The sequence below is a fragment of the Mirounga angustirostris genome, unplaced genomic scaffold, assembly GCF_029215605.1.
Source record: "Mirounga angustirostris isolate CCGP_5_RB_7025 unplaced genomic scaffold, mMirAng1.0.hap1 SCAF_2, whole genome shotgun sequence".
Lineage (NCBI taxonomy): Eukaryota > Metazoa > Chordata > Mammalia > Carnivora > Phocidae > Mirounga > Mirounga angustirostris.
In genome coordinates, this window is record NW_026991710.1 from 155,648,432 (window position 1) to 155,666,625 (window position 18,194).

Sequence of the window (18,194 nt, forward strand, 5' to 3'; positions counted from 1 at the left end):
TTATAGTTATAATCTATCATGTATACGGGGAGTTTTAGAAAGTGTCACACTCTTACACTTAATTCTTTGGGCATTTTAATGTTTCACAATCAAGATTATTATGCCAACTAAATAAAATTGAGATTCAGAAAACCTGTTCTGCCTATTTTATAGTGTGGTTTGGGAAATAGTAATACTAATAGTAGGTACAATTAACATTCATTGAGGCCTTACTATGTGCAATATGCATACCTTAAATTCATTTGATAAACAAAAAATTTCTGAGGTAGGTACTATTATTATTCTTATTTTCCAGATAAGAAAATTCAGGTTCCAAGAGGCTAATTTGAGCTAAGTAAGCAATGGAGATAAAATTTGAACCAGGACAAGCTGGCTCCTGAGCCCAGGTTCCCAAGTACTTTACCATAAAATATGATAGTATATTAAAAAATAATCAAGACTTTCTTCACCCATTCTCATCCAATCAGGGCACCAAGTATTTTAAATATTAGTTTAAGCCCCTCTCTTTAACTATACCTGAAGGGGTTAAAAATTGCTGCAATCAATATTACCTCATTGTAACTTGGCAACCACTAAAAATGGGTTCCTGAGGCTCTCTGAAAAGTTAAAAGCATTGCACAAATATTAGTATTACTAATTTTATTGGCTTGAAATACCATTCTTTTAATAGTCCCTGAATAGATGATATTGATACTCCAAATACAGAACTGAGTTTAGATTGTCCAAATATCATTCAGCATGAAGTTCTTTTGGAATGCCTTACATTATTTCTCCTAATCTTTCCAAAACTAAAAATCTTAGACTCTATGATGTCAGTCAGAGAGATGATGCTAGAGAGGGGAAAGAAAGGTTTTATAATTATTTTCACCAAAAACAATAATTCTCTGCCAAATCACCTACCATAATGAGGTCATTATGACTTTTGGCTCTTTCTTCAAATCAAATACATCCTCCAAGAATGAAGACTCACCATTGATAATATACAAAGGAATGTAACAAGTCCCTTAAGACCATTTCCAAAGATGAGTTCCAACATTAAGGGTATTCGGTGTTAGGATCAAAATGGCGTCCGCATACAGCTGGCCTCAGTGAGTAAGTATATTGAAGTCAGCAGTATTCATCCAAAAGTGTTACCTTCTGGTATGTTTTTTTAATAAAATAATTCATAGTACTTAACATACATATCTCATATATTTATCTCCAAGTAGCCCCATTCTGTGTTAGTGATTTAGAGTCATGCCACCTTCTTGTACAGAACTTCTTGGCAAACAATCAACAGTATGCTAGACTCAGAGTCAGAGCAGCAGGCTGACCTGGTGAACTCCCACCCTACCCCCACTTTCAAACATTTAATATCCCAAGCTACAAGACAGCTCATGGTGCTTGTGTTAGAAACAGCCAGGACAAAGGTCAGCTGGTGAAGAATGTCCCTAGGACCCCACGTAGCCAGCTCTGTGCAGCTGATGCAGAGGGCGTGATGATGAGAAAGTCCTTCCGCAACTGTCTGAGCCCTGTTATCTGAGCCAATGTAAACACCAACCACAAATACTTCCCCTTCCTCCTCCAGGACCCAAATGTCAATTGCTTCCAGCTTCAAAGTTCTGAATCTCTTACCACACCTCCCTTTGATTCAAACTTGCTTGGAAAGAGAACAACGTGCCTGACTCCATCTGTGTGGTAAAATTGAGTTACTCTAACTAAGTAATTAGGAGATACTAGGCGTGCCCCAAATCTGGATGCCTACAGTATAATGCACCCTAGAGAAAATCCTGGCTCTCTCTCAAACGACCACACAAACAACAGGTCAGCCTCTGAAAAGGCCATCTTTTAGATGGGTGGAACCCAGGACAGAACAGATCTGGGGCTCAACCAGAAGGGCTCAAGGGCACCCAAAGATGCCATACTGCTGAACCTTGGGGTTACTCACCTAAGGACTTCACCTGGGAACTGTGACGGAGGGACAAACTAGGGTACTTGCTTTTCCCTGCTCTCCTTCCCAGCCCCACATTCTTTTGGACAATAATAATAGGAGAGTATTATATTTGCCACCCCTTTTCATTGGTAAACATATCCCCAGAACTTTAGGTTAAAAGCAGTTGATCTAATGATTCATTAGAACAAGTTTCCCTAATATTCAACCTCCTCTGAGTGCTTTTTTTACATTGTTATGGGTGTTCTAAATTATTTTTGGCTCTCTTTTTGGCATTCAAAAATGTCTGTATCACTCCCTTTGCTACCAGTGCTGTAATGCTTTATTCAGCATTCAGTTTGTTTTCTGTCTAAGGTATCCTTTTTCCTACCCTCCTCCACCAAATGTTCCTTTGTCCTGGGCTTTGCCAGTGAGGACATCAGTGAAACTTTTCAGATGAGTGCTAGGTTTGGACGGTTCCTCCTGGCTTTTTAACAGCTTGTTAAAGTGGTAGTTATGGAGGAGGAGAAAAGGGGCCAGAGGGGGAAGTGGCAGAAGAATCCTTTAAATTAACAATGCTGGTCTGACTCTTGACTCTTTTGGTGGCACCTTGCGAGTGGAGCCTGAATTCTTTACCTTGTCCCCTTCTCCCCCACTGGAGTACAGCCTGTCTCCAATCCCATCCCTCCTTCCACTGCTATATTTCTCATTTCTATAACAGGCTTTTTTTTTTTTGGTTCCAGCTCCCAGGCCATATTTTCATGATACAAAATTCCCCTTGGGTTCACAGGTTGGAATTTGACCTCTGGATTCAGAGGGCTCTGGTTCCTGGCAAGTAAGAGAGTACTTCTTGTGAGAGCAACTTAGTGAGAACCAATGGTGCTCTGGCCGACCATTTTCAGAATCCCTGCCGATCTGTTTATTAACTCCTTGCAGACTCAGTGTTGCTCATTCAGAAGTGAGAAACATAAGGAATAGCATAGAAGACATTAGGAGAAGGACGGGAAAAATGAAGGGGGGAATTCAGAGGGGGAGACGAACCATGAGAGACTAAGGACTCTGAGAAAGAAACTGAGGGTTTTAGAGGTGAGGGGGTGGGGGGATGGGTTAGATCGGTGATGGGTATTAAGGAGGTCACGTATTGAATGGAGCACTGGGTGTTATATGCAAACAATGAATCATGGAACACTACATCAAAAACTAATGATGTACTGTATGGTGACTAACATAACATAATAAAATAAAATTAAAAAAAAAAAAGTGAGAAACTGCCTAACCACAGCCTTCTTTTACACAATTCTTTCTTAGGAAAATGGAAAGTAGTATAAGAAAAGGATATAGGTTTTAGAGTCTGATTGGCTGGGCTCCCAATTCTCTTTTAATCAGCCATGTGCCTCTGGGAACATGGCCCCCATTTCCTCATCTGTAAATTGGGACTAACCATAGCCTCTTTAAGAACTATCCTTGAGGGGTACCTGGGTGGCTCTGTGGGTTAAGCATCTGCCTTCAGCTCAGGTCATGATCCCAGGGTCCTGGGATCGAGCCCCATGTCGGGCTCCCTGTTCATCAGGGAGCCTGCTTCTCCCTCCCCTCTGTTTGTGCTCTCTCTCTCTCAAATAAATAAATCTTTTTAAAATAAAATCTTTTTTAAAAAAGAACTATTTTGGAGAAAGAATGGCATGATGGACATAAGATATTGGACTTGTTTACTGTTCTTCAATGTTACATGCTTGTTTTCTACCTGTGGGTCATCCCACAAGCTTATTTTTGCCCAGAACATTCTTCAGCTTGTTCCCAACTCAGAACCCACCCTTGTATTGTTTTTTACTCATCTTCCAGGCTTTAGTTTATGGATAGCTTTGCTTGAGAAGCTTTCTCCTCCCCACATCCTCAGACTAAGTCAACTATCCCTTTTTGTATTCCTAGAGTATTCTATATATTTCCAAATATTATTCAGATTTCCTTAATTTTTTACTTAATGTCTTTTTCTGTGCCAGGATTCTATCTGGGCTACCACATTATATATGGTCATCATGTTTTCTTAGGTTCCTTTGGACTGTTACAATTTCTCAGACTTTTCTTGTTGTTCATGACTGTGACAGTTTTGAGGAGTATTGTTCAGGTATTTTATAAACCGTTCTTCAATCTGGGTGTGCCTGATATTTTAATCATGGCTAGACTGTGGTTATGGGTCTGGGGGAGGAAGTCTCATCAATTCTTCTCAAGGATACATGCTATCAACATCACTTATCACCTTTGATGTTGACCCTGATCATCTGGCTGTGGTGGTCTTTGTCAGCTTTCTTTAATGTAAAATCATTTTCCTCCTTTCAATACTTCACTCTTTGGAAGGAAGTAACCATGTGCAGCCCACACTTAAGAAATGGGGAGTTATGTTCCACTTCCTTGAGAAATGAGTTTCTATATAAATTATTTGGAATTTTTTTGGCACAGGAGAGCTGTCTCTTCTCTTCTGCTTACTAATTTATTCAATCATTTATTTATAACAGTATGGACTCCTAAATACGTACATTTTAGGCTGTAGCCTATGTTGCTGCTCAAATTGTTCCAGTTTTGGCCCGAGAGAGCTCTTTCAGGTTGGCTGCTGTGTTCCTTTAACATACCCCCATTCTTCTGTTTGTGTGTGTGTGAACACTTGATTGTTTTCTGGCACTACCAGAGGCTCATCTTGTATATTCCCTGCCTCAGGCCAAGAATCAGCCATCTCCCTCAAAAGGCTGTGATTTCTCTTGTTGGAGGATATTGGAAACCATGATCTGCATGCTGAATAGGCTCATTGATGACAGAGCAAGGAAATATATGTATACTAACCCTCATACATACATATATCTATAAATATTTGTATATATATTCATCCATATCTATATCAAACTAAACATGATTTTATACTGATGCCTCCAACTTTCATTCAGTAACACATGGATCATTCTAGTATCCTCTCCTTCCTTGCTTCTCTTTACCTTCCATTCCAACAGTAAGAACCTGGCTTATACCAACTGCATTCATTTAATTAATTGTTCAGTTCCAGTATACACATGTATAGTGGTTTCAGCACTGTTAGCCCATACCCTGTGGGAAACGACTTTACCAAACAGAGCACAGTGCTTATGTGCAGTTCTTTATGCTTTAGTCTCACAGTGTCCACTCATTTCTTAAGTTACTTAGGTCAGCATCACCCCCCCCCCCCACACACACACACTTCCTTCAGTGAGGGCATTTTATACTTTTATGGTACAATTAAAGTCTTTTCTCATAGCTCGTATTCTATCCTGGGATCCCTTGACCTCCTCCATGGTTTTTAAATTTTGCATTTATTAAGGTTCACTGTTTGTACTGCAAAGTTCTATGGGTTTTAACAAATGCAGAGTGTCACGTATTCACCATTACAATACCACATAGGATAGTTTCCTAAAGAATCCTCTGTCCTTCAACTATTCAACCCTCCACCTCCCCCAAGTCCCTGACAAGCACTGATGTGTTTGTTTACCATCTCTATAATTTTGTCTTTTCTAGAATCTCGTAGAAATGGAATCATATGGTATTAAGCATTTTCATGTCAGCTTCTTTCACTTAGCACTATGTGATTTTGTAATTGTTTTTAAAAGTTCGTTATTGAGGGCCAACTAGGTGTCAGATAATGCTCTCAGCAGATTGACTATACATCACAGTTTGCCTGGGGTAGTGCCTGCTTACAACTGTTATCTTTGTATTCCATCCATCTTACTATTTTAGCACAAACACAAGTGCCCCAGTTTGGACAATAAATTTTACTGTCATCCTAGTTCTAGGTTGTGAGACTACATCAACGAATAAGACAAAGTCTCTTCCCCTACTGAACTAACATTCTAATGGGTAGAGATAGATAATAAACAAACAAACAAAAAAAGATAATTTCATATAACATTATAAAGGAAAAAAAGAAAACATTAATTGAATTAAACATTCTGGGGGAGTGTGGTCGGAGAAAAACTTCTTTGATAATGATGTAGTTGAGTCAACACCTTGCAAAGAGCCAGGGAAAGACCTCCCAGGCAGAAGGAACAGCAAATACAGGGATATAAGGCAGAACAAAAGCTGCCATTTTGAAAAATTGAAAAGAACTGGGGGAGAAAAGAACAAGATAAAGTTGGTGAAATAATTCATGTTAGGAGGATTTGGACTTTTTCTAAAGGCACTGGGAAGTCATGAGGGGCCTTAAGCAGGGGAATTACTTGATATGATTTATATTCAAAAAAGATCACTTTGCCATGTGAAGAAGAGACTGGAGTGAGGCAGGTATGAAAGAATGTAGATCAGTGAGAATCTAATATTGTGGTCCAAGCAGGAGATGATGCTGGCTTAGACTTCAGTGGTGGTAATGGGAATGGAGAAAAGTTCATCGATCCAAGATATATTTTGTGGGTAATGAGATGGATTGGAAATGGGGGATAAGGAAAAATGATGAAAGATTCCTGGACTGTTAGCCTAGCAACTGGCTGGTAAAATTATTTACTGAGATAAAGGAATAATTTAGAAGGGACAGTTTAGTGGGCAACAACTGATGGTCTGTTTGAGTTGTCTATTACACAGCAGTGTAGTACTATCAAATAAGCATTTATACATATGAGTTCAGGATTTAGAAGAAAATTTAAAGCTGATGATTAATTTTGAAAATCCTCATTATACATTATTTAAAGCTATGGAATTAGATAAGACTTCATAAGGAAAGAGTGTAGATAGAAATGGAAACTCAGGAATAAGCCTTGAGAACTCCAATATTTATCAGCAAAATTATAGAAGAGTATCCAGGAAAACAGAAGGAAAACTAGGACTTTTGTCTCATCAAAATTAAGAGAGAAAATTGAGTTAAAAAGATAGATAGTCAATGTTTTTGAATGTTGTCAAGAAGTCAACTACAGCGAAAAGTCTTTTGGATTTGGCAACATAGAAGCTATGAGTGTCCTTGAAAGAAGCTGTGGAGATGGAAGACAGAATGAAATATGTTGAAAGAGAACTTGAACAAGCCCTGTGGATGATTCAGTTTGTTTAATTAGACTATAAATTCCATGATAGCATAGTACTATCCAGTTCTAGGTTTGGGGTTTTGTTATATCTCTAGTGCCTGCAAATACTTTTTACTTAAATACTTTCACATTCTTAGGAGTTAATTTACCCTTATTGGGTAAGCTACTTATAATGACAGGATAAGCCAGAACTTGCTCTGAAAAAAAAAAAAAAAAAAACTATTAGAAAGACCTGAAAAGAGCATCTATTTTAGTTATGCTACTTTTATTTTTCATTTATTACAATTTGGGTAGAAGAAAATTGGCAGTCCCCAAAATATCTTCATCTTCTTCATGCTCTCCAGTGCTCCATTTTATGGAAGTCTAGAAAACCATAGGAGTTCCTATTCTTTACACGGGAGCATTTCCAGTTTAAGAGGGAAGCTGGCTATTTAAAATAGTAAACTGAGAACAATAATCCTGATTTAAAATCCCAAATCATATCAGCAAAACCAAGAAGTAAAAAAGAAGGAACTTATATATAAATTCCTTATCTAAAGTGGGACAGGACAAGAGATAACATTTCATTCTTGACTTTAACAATTAAAAAAATATAGAATAAAAAGTACTTTGGGGTTGATTTTCAGTCTTTCCAAATGTTGTTGCCAAGTGTTTCTTGGGCCAGGAGAAGAAAGAGAAAGCAGACAGAGTAAGACCAAGAAAAGAATCAAACTAGCCTGAAGCTATGACATCCCAAATTTAACTGCAGAGCAGGAGGGCTAGGGCACCAATATAAGCATGGTTCTGGAATACACACACACACACACACACAGACACACACACACATATGGACTATTATATATAATGGAATATTGTAGAATATTATATTATATATATATATAACGGAATATTATTCAACCATAAAAAATGAGAAAATCCTACCAAATGCAATAACATGGATGGATCTTAAAGTCATTATACTAAGTGAAATACGTCAGAAAGAGAAATACAAATACTATACAATCTCACTTATTTGTGGAATCTAAAAACAAACAAAAACATCAAACTCATAAAAAAGAGACTAGATTTATGTTTACCAGGGGCAGAGGGCTGGGTGAAGGGAAATTGGAGGAAGGTGGTCAAAAGGTACAAACTTTCAGTAATAAGATAAATAAGCACTGGGGATATTATGTACAACATGACAAAAAAAAGTCACAGAGAACTATATATTGTAAGATGCCCTTTTTATAAAGTCCAAAATTAACTAGATCAAATAATAATGTACTGTAGAGGCATAAGCAGATAATTATAGATAGATGATAGATAAATGATAGATAGATGATAGATAAATAGATACATGATAGATATAGATGATAGCTAGCTGTAGTTAGCACTGTCATATAATATATAGGAAAGGTGTTAAGAGAATAGATCCTAAGAGTTCCCATCACAAGGAGAGAATTTTTTCTTTTCTTTTTATTGTATCTATGAAATGATGGATGTTAATTGTAGTAATCATTTCACAATAATGTAAATCAAACCATCATACTGTACACCTTAAACTTACACAGTGATGTAGGACAATTATTTTTTAATAAAACTGGAAAAAATAAGAAATCAAAGTGGAAAAACTGGGTCACATAAAAAAAAACTTTTAGGAAAAAGTATAGGTAAGTGTCTTTCTGGCTTTGTGTTAAGGTAGGATTTCTTAAATAATACACTAAAAGCACCAACTTTAAAAAGAAAAGATTGATAGATTCCACTACATTGACTGTAAAAACTGCTAAAAATAGACACTTTAAAAAGTGAAAAATCAAATACAAACTGACAGAAAATACTCATGTTGCCAACAAAATATTCAAATTGAGACTATATTTTAAAATTTCTATAAGTTGATAAGAGAGAAACAAACAACTCAATTAGGAACCAAAAAAAGAGTTTCTGAATTCTGCAGAAGAGGAAATCATGCAGCTAATAAAAAAGTGAAGAGATGTCCAACTCCATTAGTTATCAGGGAAATTCAAATTAAGACAAAATGAGATGCCATTTTCTTACTTATCAGATTTGTAAAAGTTAAAGAAATCTGATTATATTGAGTCTTGGCAAGAATATGTGTCAATTTCATCCCATCTGTAATTGTTGGGGGTGTAAATTGATACAATTATATTAAAAATCAATTTGACATTATAATCTAAAATTGAACACCCTTATACCATGCAACTCAGCAATTCCACTACTAGATATATATCCAAGGGAAACTTTAGTACATGTGTCTCAAGAGACATAAAAAAAAAGTCAGAGCAGCACTATCCATATATAAAAAAAATGGGAAACACCCTAAATGTCTATTGACAGGGAAAAGTTAAATAGTGTAAATTCATGCAATGGAATACTTCATAGCAGAGAAAATGAAAGAAATTACAACTACATACACTGACCTGGATGAATCTTAATATATTGTGTGAAAAAAACCAAGTCCCACAGGGGCACCTGTGTGGCTCAGTTGGTGAGGCGACTGTGTTAGGCTCAGGGTCCTGGGATTGAGACCTGCATCAGGCTTAACAGGGATTCTGCTTCTCCCTCTCCCTCTGCAGGTCCCCCTCTTGTGCTCTCTTTCTCTCTCAAATGAATAAATTAAATCTTAAAAAAAAAAGTCACAGAGAACTATATATTGTAAGATGCCCTTTTTATAAAGTCCAAAATTAACTAGATCAAATAATAATGTACTGTAGAGGCATAAGCAGATAATTATAGATAGATGATAGATAAATGATAGATAGATGATAGATAAATAGATACATGATAGATATAGATGATAGGTAGATAAATAGATGATGATAGATAGATAGATAGATAGATAGATAGATAGATAGATAGATAGATGATAGATAGATAGATATAGATATAGATAGATAGCACTTAGTGTTCATGAACCATGGATTATGATCACTCCAAATCTGTATACCAGAGGTCCCAGGGAAGACCAAAAAAAGAGTAAAAAGTGACCAGAGAAAAATGACACATTACCTAGAAAGGAATGGTAGACTGAAGGCAAACCTCTCGCCAGGAGCAATAGAAGCTGAACAACAAGGGCTGAAGAGAACTAATAGTTTGTTTTATTCAATACCCATCTATCATTTAAAAGTGAAGATGAAATAAGACTTTTCTTCACATACAGAAACTAAAATTGCTTTTCATCTTCCAACCCACATTGAAGACACCATTAAAAAGTGACCAGTGACCCTAGCAAAAAGGAATGTTGTAAGAAACAGTGGTGAGCCCAGATACTGATAAAATATGCTTATAAATTTAATAAAATAATTGACTTAAAGTAATTAATTTTGGTATATTTTTAAAGGCAAACCTAAAACTGCAGACAGCAATAATGAAGATGGTGGAAGAGTTGTGCTAATGGATAATGCTAGCAATCTGAAAACCTTCTGGCCAAGGACTCCTGTAGAGTTTTCATCAGAAAAAGAAGAGTGTATATATATTTGAAAGAGTAACTACTAAAAGACTAAAAATAAAAATTATAATTTCCAAACCAGAAGGAGTTGAAAGGAAGGGAATATATAATGATAAAAAAGGTCATAAATAAAAATTAGTAATGTATAAAAGGGCCATAACTGTACATATCATAGAGCTTTTAAAAAATCATGAGAACATTATGAACAATTTTATGTCAATAAATTTTGAAACTTAGAGAAATGGATAGTTATCTAGAAAAATCTTAATTCTCAAAATTATCTCAAGAAAAAAGTAAAAACTTGTCAATATAATTCAAAGTTATTTAATTGGTAAAATGTTTCTGCCTACACATGAAGAAATTCCTGTCTAAATGGTTTTATGGCCTAGTTTTTCTAGACTTTCAAGGAATAGCTGTTTCCTATCTTACATAAATAGTTTTAGTAGGTGGGGAAAAGTTATCCAACTCATTTTAAAGGATAAATATAAGATTGACCCAAACTGGACAAAAATAAAGTAAGAAAATAAAATATAACATAATCTCATTTATGAACATAAATACACAAACTTTGAACCATTAGCAAATTAAATCCAAATTCTATTATTTCAAGAATGCAAAGAAATTTCAATATCAGAAAATCCACATTAATTAATATTGACCCTGCCAAATGAATTAACAAATTAAAAATAAAAACAAAAAAGGGAGAGAAAAGAATGAAATAAGAAAGGAAAGGAAGGGGAAAAATGAAGGAAAACCATATGATCATCACAGTAAATAAAAAGGTATCTGACAAAGCTCAAAAGCACTCATGATTTGAGATAAAAACAAAAACAAAACTCCTAGTTTTTAAACTAAGAATAGAAGGAAACTTCCTTACCCTGATAAAGGACAACTATTCAAAACCTAAAGCAAGTATTATTCTTATTAAAGTCAAGAGAAAGACAATGATTCTCAATATCAATTCTACTGTTAATATTATCCTAGAGATCCTAACAAATACAAGACAAAAAATAAATAAATGAACAGAGGTTTAATAATTGCAATGGAAGATACATCACTGACATTATTTCTAGAAAATAACATTTTCTACACAGAATATCTAATCTGCAGACAAACTAATAGAACTAATAAAGATTCAGCAAGAAAGCTGGATATAAAACATACAAAATTCACAACAGACAGAATAACAGCACTGGTAAGTATTGCTGGATTCCTCTTATGAATACATATGCAACAGAATCTAGAAGGAGATCAATGAATCATAGTTAACATAAAAAACAAAAAACAAAAACAAAAAAACCCTGCTAGAAGCTACAGCTATGTGATTGGGTTCCTGGTGTATAGGAATATAGGCAATTAACATGAAAAGAGAACTGGGTACCACAGATTGGACTAGGCAAAGTTTTCTTAGTGTGACTTTTCTCCCCCCAGAACATCATATATGATATCATACATAACAACAAATAGAGCAACAGCCCAAAGCACCAGCCCTAGCAATGAAGGGAGAGATTAAAATCAAGGTAGTGTGTCAACCTGTCTGGAATGGTGTACAGCTAAAAAATAGGGCTTGTACATTAGATCCCCCAAACTTATTTATCCTGCGTAACTGAAACTTTGACCCTGTGACCAGCACCACCCCATGTCCCCAGTTCCCTAGCTCTTGCCAACCACCATTCCATTCTCTGCTTTTATGAGTTTGTCTTTTGTAGATTCCACATATAAGTGAGATCATGCAGTATTTGTCTTTCTGTGTCTGGCTCATTTCACTTAGCATAATGTCCTTCAGATTCATTCATGTTGTCATGAATGGAAGGATTTCCTTCTTTTCTAGGTTTGAGGGCTATCCATCAAAATTGCTAAGAGAGTTGATCATAAGTGTTATCACCACCATGCTCCCCCCAAAATCATAACTATGTGAGGTGATGGATGTGTTAATTAATTTGATTGTGGTAATCATTTCACACTTATGTATATCAAAACACTACATTGTACCCCTTAAATATATGCAATTTTTATTTGTCAATTATACTTCAAGAAAGGTGGAAAACAAAAATTAATATAACTAGGGCTTGTCCCTGAGTGTTCTTACCCCAGTGATACCCATCCACATCTCAATGGGTAGGTGATTACAGTTCCTAAAGGGGCTGAGCCAGGCAAAGATAGAGACAACAGAGCTCAAGCCTTTTCTCATTAGGAGGGGGCACAAGCTGGAACCTGAGCCTTATGGTTGAAACAAAACTTCCAGGAGACTGCAAGGGTTTTAGATACAATAACAAGACAATTTCACAACTTTTATAAAAAGTAACATAACCTGAACAAGTTAAACCAGACAAAGAAAAAGTGGTGGAACAGATAGAACAAGAATTTAAAATAAATGTATTATTATCGATGAGATAAGGGGGGGGCACATTCAAAACATGAAAGAGGAATGTAAAAGAAGGACAGGTTCAACACTGAAGGAGGTAGAAGTCATAAAGAAAACATTTCTGGACATATTAGGTATGAAAAATAAAATGGATAGAGTTCAATTGATAGCTTGAATGACAACATGTAATCATTTTAAGATCATATTAAAGAACTCTCCCAAAAGGCACAAAGAATGTATTAAGAAAACAAAAAATATAAAATATATTTAGAAATGCAAGAAGAAGAGAAAAAAACACAGTTGAGAGGACATAAATAAATGTGAATTTTCCATATTTTAAAAAAATGGGGGGCGGAGCAAGATGGCAGAGGAGTAGGAGACCTGGATTTCGTCTCCTCTCAGGAATTCAGCTGGATAGGGATCAAACCATTCTGAACACCTACAAACCCAACAGGAGATCGAAGAAAGGAATAGCAACAACTCTCTGAACAGAAAAGCGACCACTTTCTGGAAGGTAGGACATGCGGAGAAGTGAATCCGAGGCGATATTCGGGAGGATAGACGGCGGGGGAGGGGCCTCCGTCGCCGCTTCTGGCAAGTGATAGAGCCGCGGAGCACAAAATTGGAAATTTTAAAAGTCTGCTCCGCCGAGGGACGTCACTCTGGTGGCTAAGCGGGGGGTGGAACCCTCCGGGACAGTGTGGTCTCAGGACCCTCGGGGTCACAGAAAGACCGGGGGTGCCTGAGGGCGGCAGAGCTCCCAGGTATCGGAGCAGGGAAGCCGGCTGCAGAGGCGGAGCCGAGGCGCGGGCTCTCAGCTCAGGGTTGACATAAACCGTGATCCGTGGCACAGTCGGGCCACTGCTCCTCCAGCAGGGACCCAACAAGCGGCAGATCCGGGGAGACTCACCTTCCTCCCCCGGGAGGAGCCACGCGGGACTGCACCACAGGGATCTGCTGGGTTTGGAGACTCCACCCGGGGTCGGGTGCCAGAGATAGAAACGCGCGGTCACAGGCCGGGTGGGCACGGAGTGCGGCCGGAGACGGGGAGACGGGAGTGACTGATGGCTTTTCTCTGGGGGCGCACTGAGGAGCGGGGCCCCGAGTTCTTGGCTCCTCCGGGGCGGAGATTGGGAGGCCGCCATCTTCACTCTCGGCCTCCAAAGCTGTACGGAAAGCTCGCAGGGAACAAAAGCCCCGGAGAGCAAACCCGAGCAGATTACTCAGCCGGGAGGGGGCAAGGGCGGGGCAATTCCGCCTCCGGCAGAGACATTTGGAAACCATGGCAACAGGCCCCTCCCCAGAAGATCAGCGAGAACAGCCGGCCAAGACCAAGTTTACCAATCAATGAGAACAGCAGAACTCCAGCGCTAGGGGAATAATGCACATAGAATCTGTGGCTTTTTTACCATGATTCTTTAGTCTTTCAAAGTTAATTTTTTTTAACTGTCTTTTTTTCTTTTTTTTTCTTTTTGAATTTTTCTTTTTCCCTTTTTCAACCAACATCTTATCAATCCCTTTTTAAAAAAAAAAAATTTTTATTTTTCATTTTTAGAGTCATATTCTATCCCTTCATAGTAGTTACCCGTATTTTGGGCTTATATATATAAGTTGTTCTCTCTTTAAAATTTTGAGATAGTTTCTTCTAACAGATTAAAATATACCCTAAATCTCTAGTATATGGTGTTTTCTATTCCCCTGCCTGATCACATCCTCTCCTTTTTTTTTCTTTTTTCTTTTTTTAAATCCTTTTCTTTTTCAAACAACTTCTTATCAATTCCTTTTATAAAATTTTTTATAATTTCCATCTTTACAGTCATATTCCATCCCTTCATCATATCAACCCTTATTTTTGTACATATAAAAGTTTTTCTTTCTTTAAAATTTTGGGAGGCACTTTCTTCTAACAGACCAAAATACACCCCAAATCTAGTGTGTGGCACTGATCTATATACCAGCCTGATCATATTTGATCACATTCTTGGTTTTGTTGTTGTTGTTGTTGTTGTTTTCTTTTGTTTGTTTTTATCTTTATCTTTTTCTTTTTCTTTCTTTTTCTTTTTCTTTTTCCTCTCTTTCCATTTCTTTTTCCACTGCTTCAGGTCTTTTCTGATTTGTTTAGAGTATATTTTCTGGGGACGTGGTTACTCTGCTAGCATTTTGTTCTCTCATTAATCTAGTCTCCTCTGCACAAAATGACAAGATGGAAAAAATCACCTCAACAAAAAGAACAAGAGGTAGTACCGACTGCCAGGGACCTACTCAATACGGACATTAGTACTATGTCAGATCTAGAGTTCAGAATCATCACTTTAAAGATACTAGCTGGGCTTGAAAAAAATATGGAAGTCATTAGAGAAACCCTTTCTGGAGAAGTAAAAGAACTAAAATCTAACCAAGTAGAAATCAAAAAGGCTATTAATGAGGTGCAATCAAAAATGGGGGCGCTAACTGCTAGAATAAATGAGGCAGAAGAGAGAATCAGTAATATAGAAGATGAAATGATGGAAAATAAAGAAGCTGAGAAAAAGAGAGATAAACAACTACTGGATCACGAGGGCAGAATTCAAGAGATAAGCGATACCATAAGATGAAACAACATTACAATAATTGGGATCCCAGAAGAAGAAGAAAGAGAGAGAGGTGCAGAAGGTATAATGGAGCAAATTATAGCAGAGAACTTCCCTAATTTGGGGAAGGAAACAGGCATCAAAATCCAGGAAGCACAGAGAACCCCTCTCAAAATCAATAAAAATAGGTCAACACCCCGACATCTAATAGTAAAACTTACGAGTCTCAGAGACAAAGAGAAAATCCTGAAAGCAGCTCGGGAGAAGAGATCTGTAACCTACAATGGTAGAAACATTAGATTGGCAACAGACCTATCCACAGAGACCTGGCAGGCCAGAAAAGACTGGCAGGATATATTCAGAGCACTAAATGAGAAAAATATGCAGCCAAGAATACTCTATCCAGCTAGGCTGTCATTGAAAATTGAAGGAGAGATAAAAAGCTTCCAGGACAAACAAAAACTAAAGGAATTTGCAAACACAAAACCAGCCCTACAGGAAATCTTGAAAGGGGTCCTCTAAGCAAAGAGAGACCCTAAAAGCAACATAGGCCAGAAAGGAACACAGACAATATACGGTAACAGTCACCTTATAGGCAATACAATGGCACTAAATTCCTATCTTTCAATAGTTACCCTGAATGTAAATGGGCTAAATGCCCCAATCAAAAGACACAGGCTATCAGACTGGATTAAAAAACAAGATCCATCGATATACTGTCTGCAAGAGACTCATTTCAGACCCAAAGACACCCCCAGATTGAAAGTGAGGGGGTGGAAAACCATTTACCATGCTAATGGACACCAAAAGAAAGCTGGGGTGGCAATCCTTATATCAGACAAATTAGATTTTAAACCAAAGACTGTAATAAGAGATGAGGAAGGACATTATATCCTACTTAAAGGATCTGTCCAACAAGAAGATCTAACAATTGTAAATATCTATGCCCCTAACATGGGAGCAGCCAATTATATAAGGCAATTAATAACAAAAGCAAAGAAACACATCAACAACAATACAATAATAGTGGGGGACTTTAACACCCCCCTCACTGAAATGCACATCGTCTAAGCAAAAGATCAACAAGGAAATAAAGACTTTAAATAACACACTGGACCAAATGGACTTCACAGACATAGTCAGAACATTCCATCCCAAAGCAACAGAATACACATTCTTCTCTAGTGCCCATGGAACATTCTCCAGAATCGATCACACCCTAGGTCACAAATCAGGTCTCAACCGGTACCAAAAGATTGGGATCATTCCCTGCCTATTTTCAGACCACAATGCTTTGAAACTAGAACTCAATCACAAGAGGAAAGTTGGAAAGAACTCAAATACATGGAGGCTAAAGAGCATCCTACTGAAGACTGAATGGGTCAAACAGGAAATTAAAGAAGAATTTAAAAAATGCATGGAAACCAATGAAAATGAAAACACAACTGTTCAAAATCTTTGGGATGCAGCAAAGGCAGTCCTAAGAGGAAAATATATATAGCAATACAAGCCTTTCTCAAGAAACAAGAAAGGTCTCAAATACACAACCTAACCCTACACCTAAAGGAGCTGGAGAAAGAAGAGCAAATAAAGCCTAAACCCAGCAGGAGAAGAGAAATAATAAAGATCAGAGCAGAAATCAATGAAATAGAAACTAAAAGAACAGTAGAACAGATCAACGAAACTAGGAGCTGGTTCTTTGAAAGAATTAACAAGATTGATAAATCCCTGGCCAGACTTATCAAAAAGAGAAGAGAAATGACCCAAATCAACAAAATCATGAATGAAAGAGGAGAGATCACCACCAACACCAAAGAAATACAAACAATTATAAGAACATATTATGAGCAACTCTATGCCAGCAAATTAGATAACCTGGAAGAAATGGATGCATTCCTAGAGATGTATCAACTACCAAAACTGAACCAGGAAGAAATAGAAAACCTGAACAGACCTATAACCACTAAGGAAATTGAAGCAGTCATCAAAAATCTCCCAAAAAACAAAAGCCCAGGGCCAGATGGCTTCCCAGGGGAATTCTACCAAACATTTCAAGAAGAATTAATACCTATTCTTCTGAAACTGTTCCAAAACATAGAAATGGAAGGAAAACTTCCAAACTCATTTTATGAGGCCAGCATTACCTTGATCCGAAAACCAGACAAAGACCCCATCAAAAAGGAGAATTACAGACCAATATTCCTGATGAACATGGATGCAAAAATTCTCACCAAAATACTAGCCAATAGGATACAACAGTACATTAAAAGGATTATTTACCACAACCAAGTGGGATTTATCCCTGGGCTGCAAGGTTGGTTCCGCAAATCAATCAATGTGATATATACATTAACAAAAGAAAGAACAAGAATCATGATTCTCTCAATAGATGCAGAAAAAGCTTTTAATAAAGTACAGCATCCTTTCTTGATCAAAACTCTTCAGACTATAGGCATAGACGGTACATACCTCAATATCATAAAAGCCATCTATGAAAAACCCACAGCGAATATTATTCTCAATGGGGAAAAACTGAGAGCTTTCCCCCTAAGGTCAGGAATGCGGCAGGGATGTCCACTATCATGACTGCTATTCAACATAGTATTGGAAGTCTTAGCCACAGCAATCAGACAACAAAAAGAAATAAAAGGCATCCAAATCGGCAAAGAAGAAGTCAAACTCTCACTCTTTGCAGATGATATGATACTTTATGTGGAAAACCCCAAAGATGCCACCCCAAAACTGCTAGAACCATACAGGAATTCAGTAAAGTGGCAGGATTATAAAATCAATGCAGAGAAGTCAGTGGCATTCCTATACACCAACAACAAGACAGAAGAAAGAGAAATTAAGGAGTCGATCCCATTTACAATTACACCCA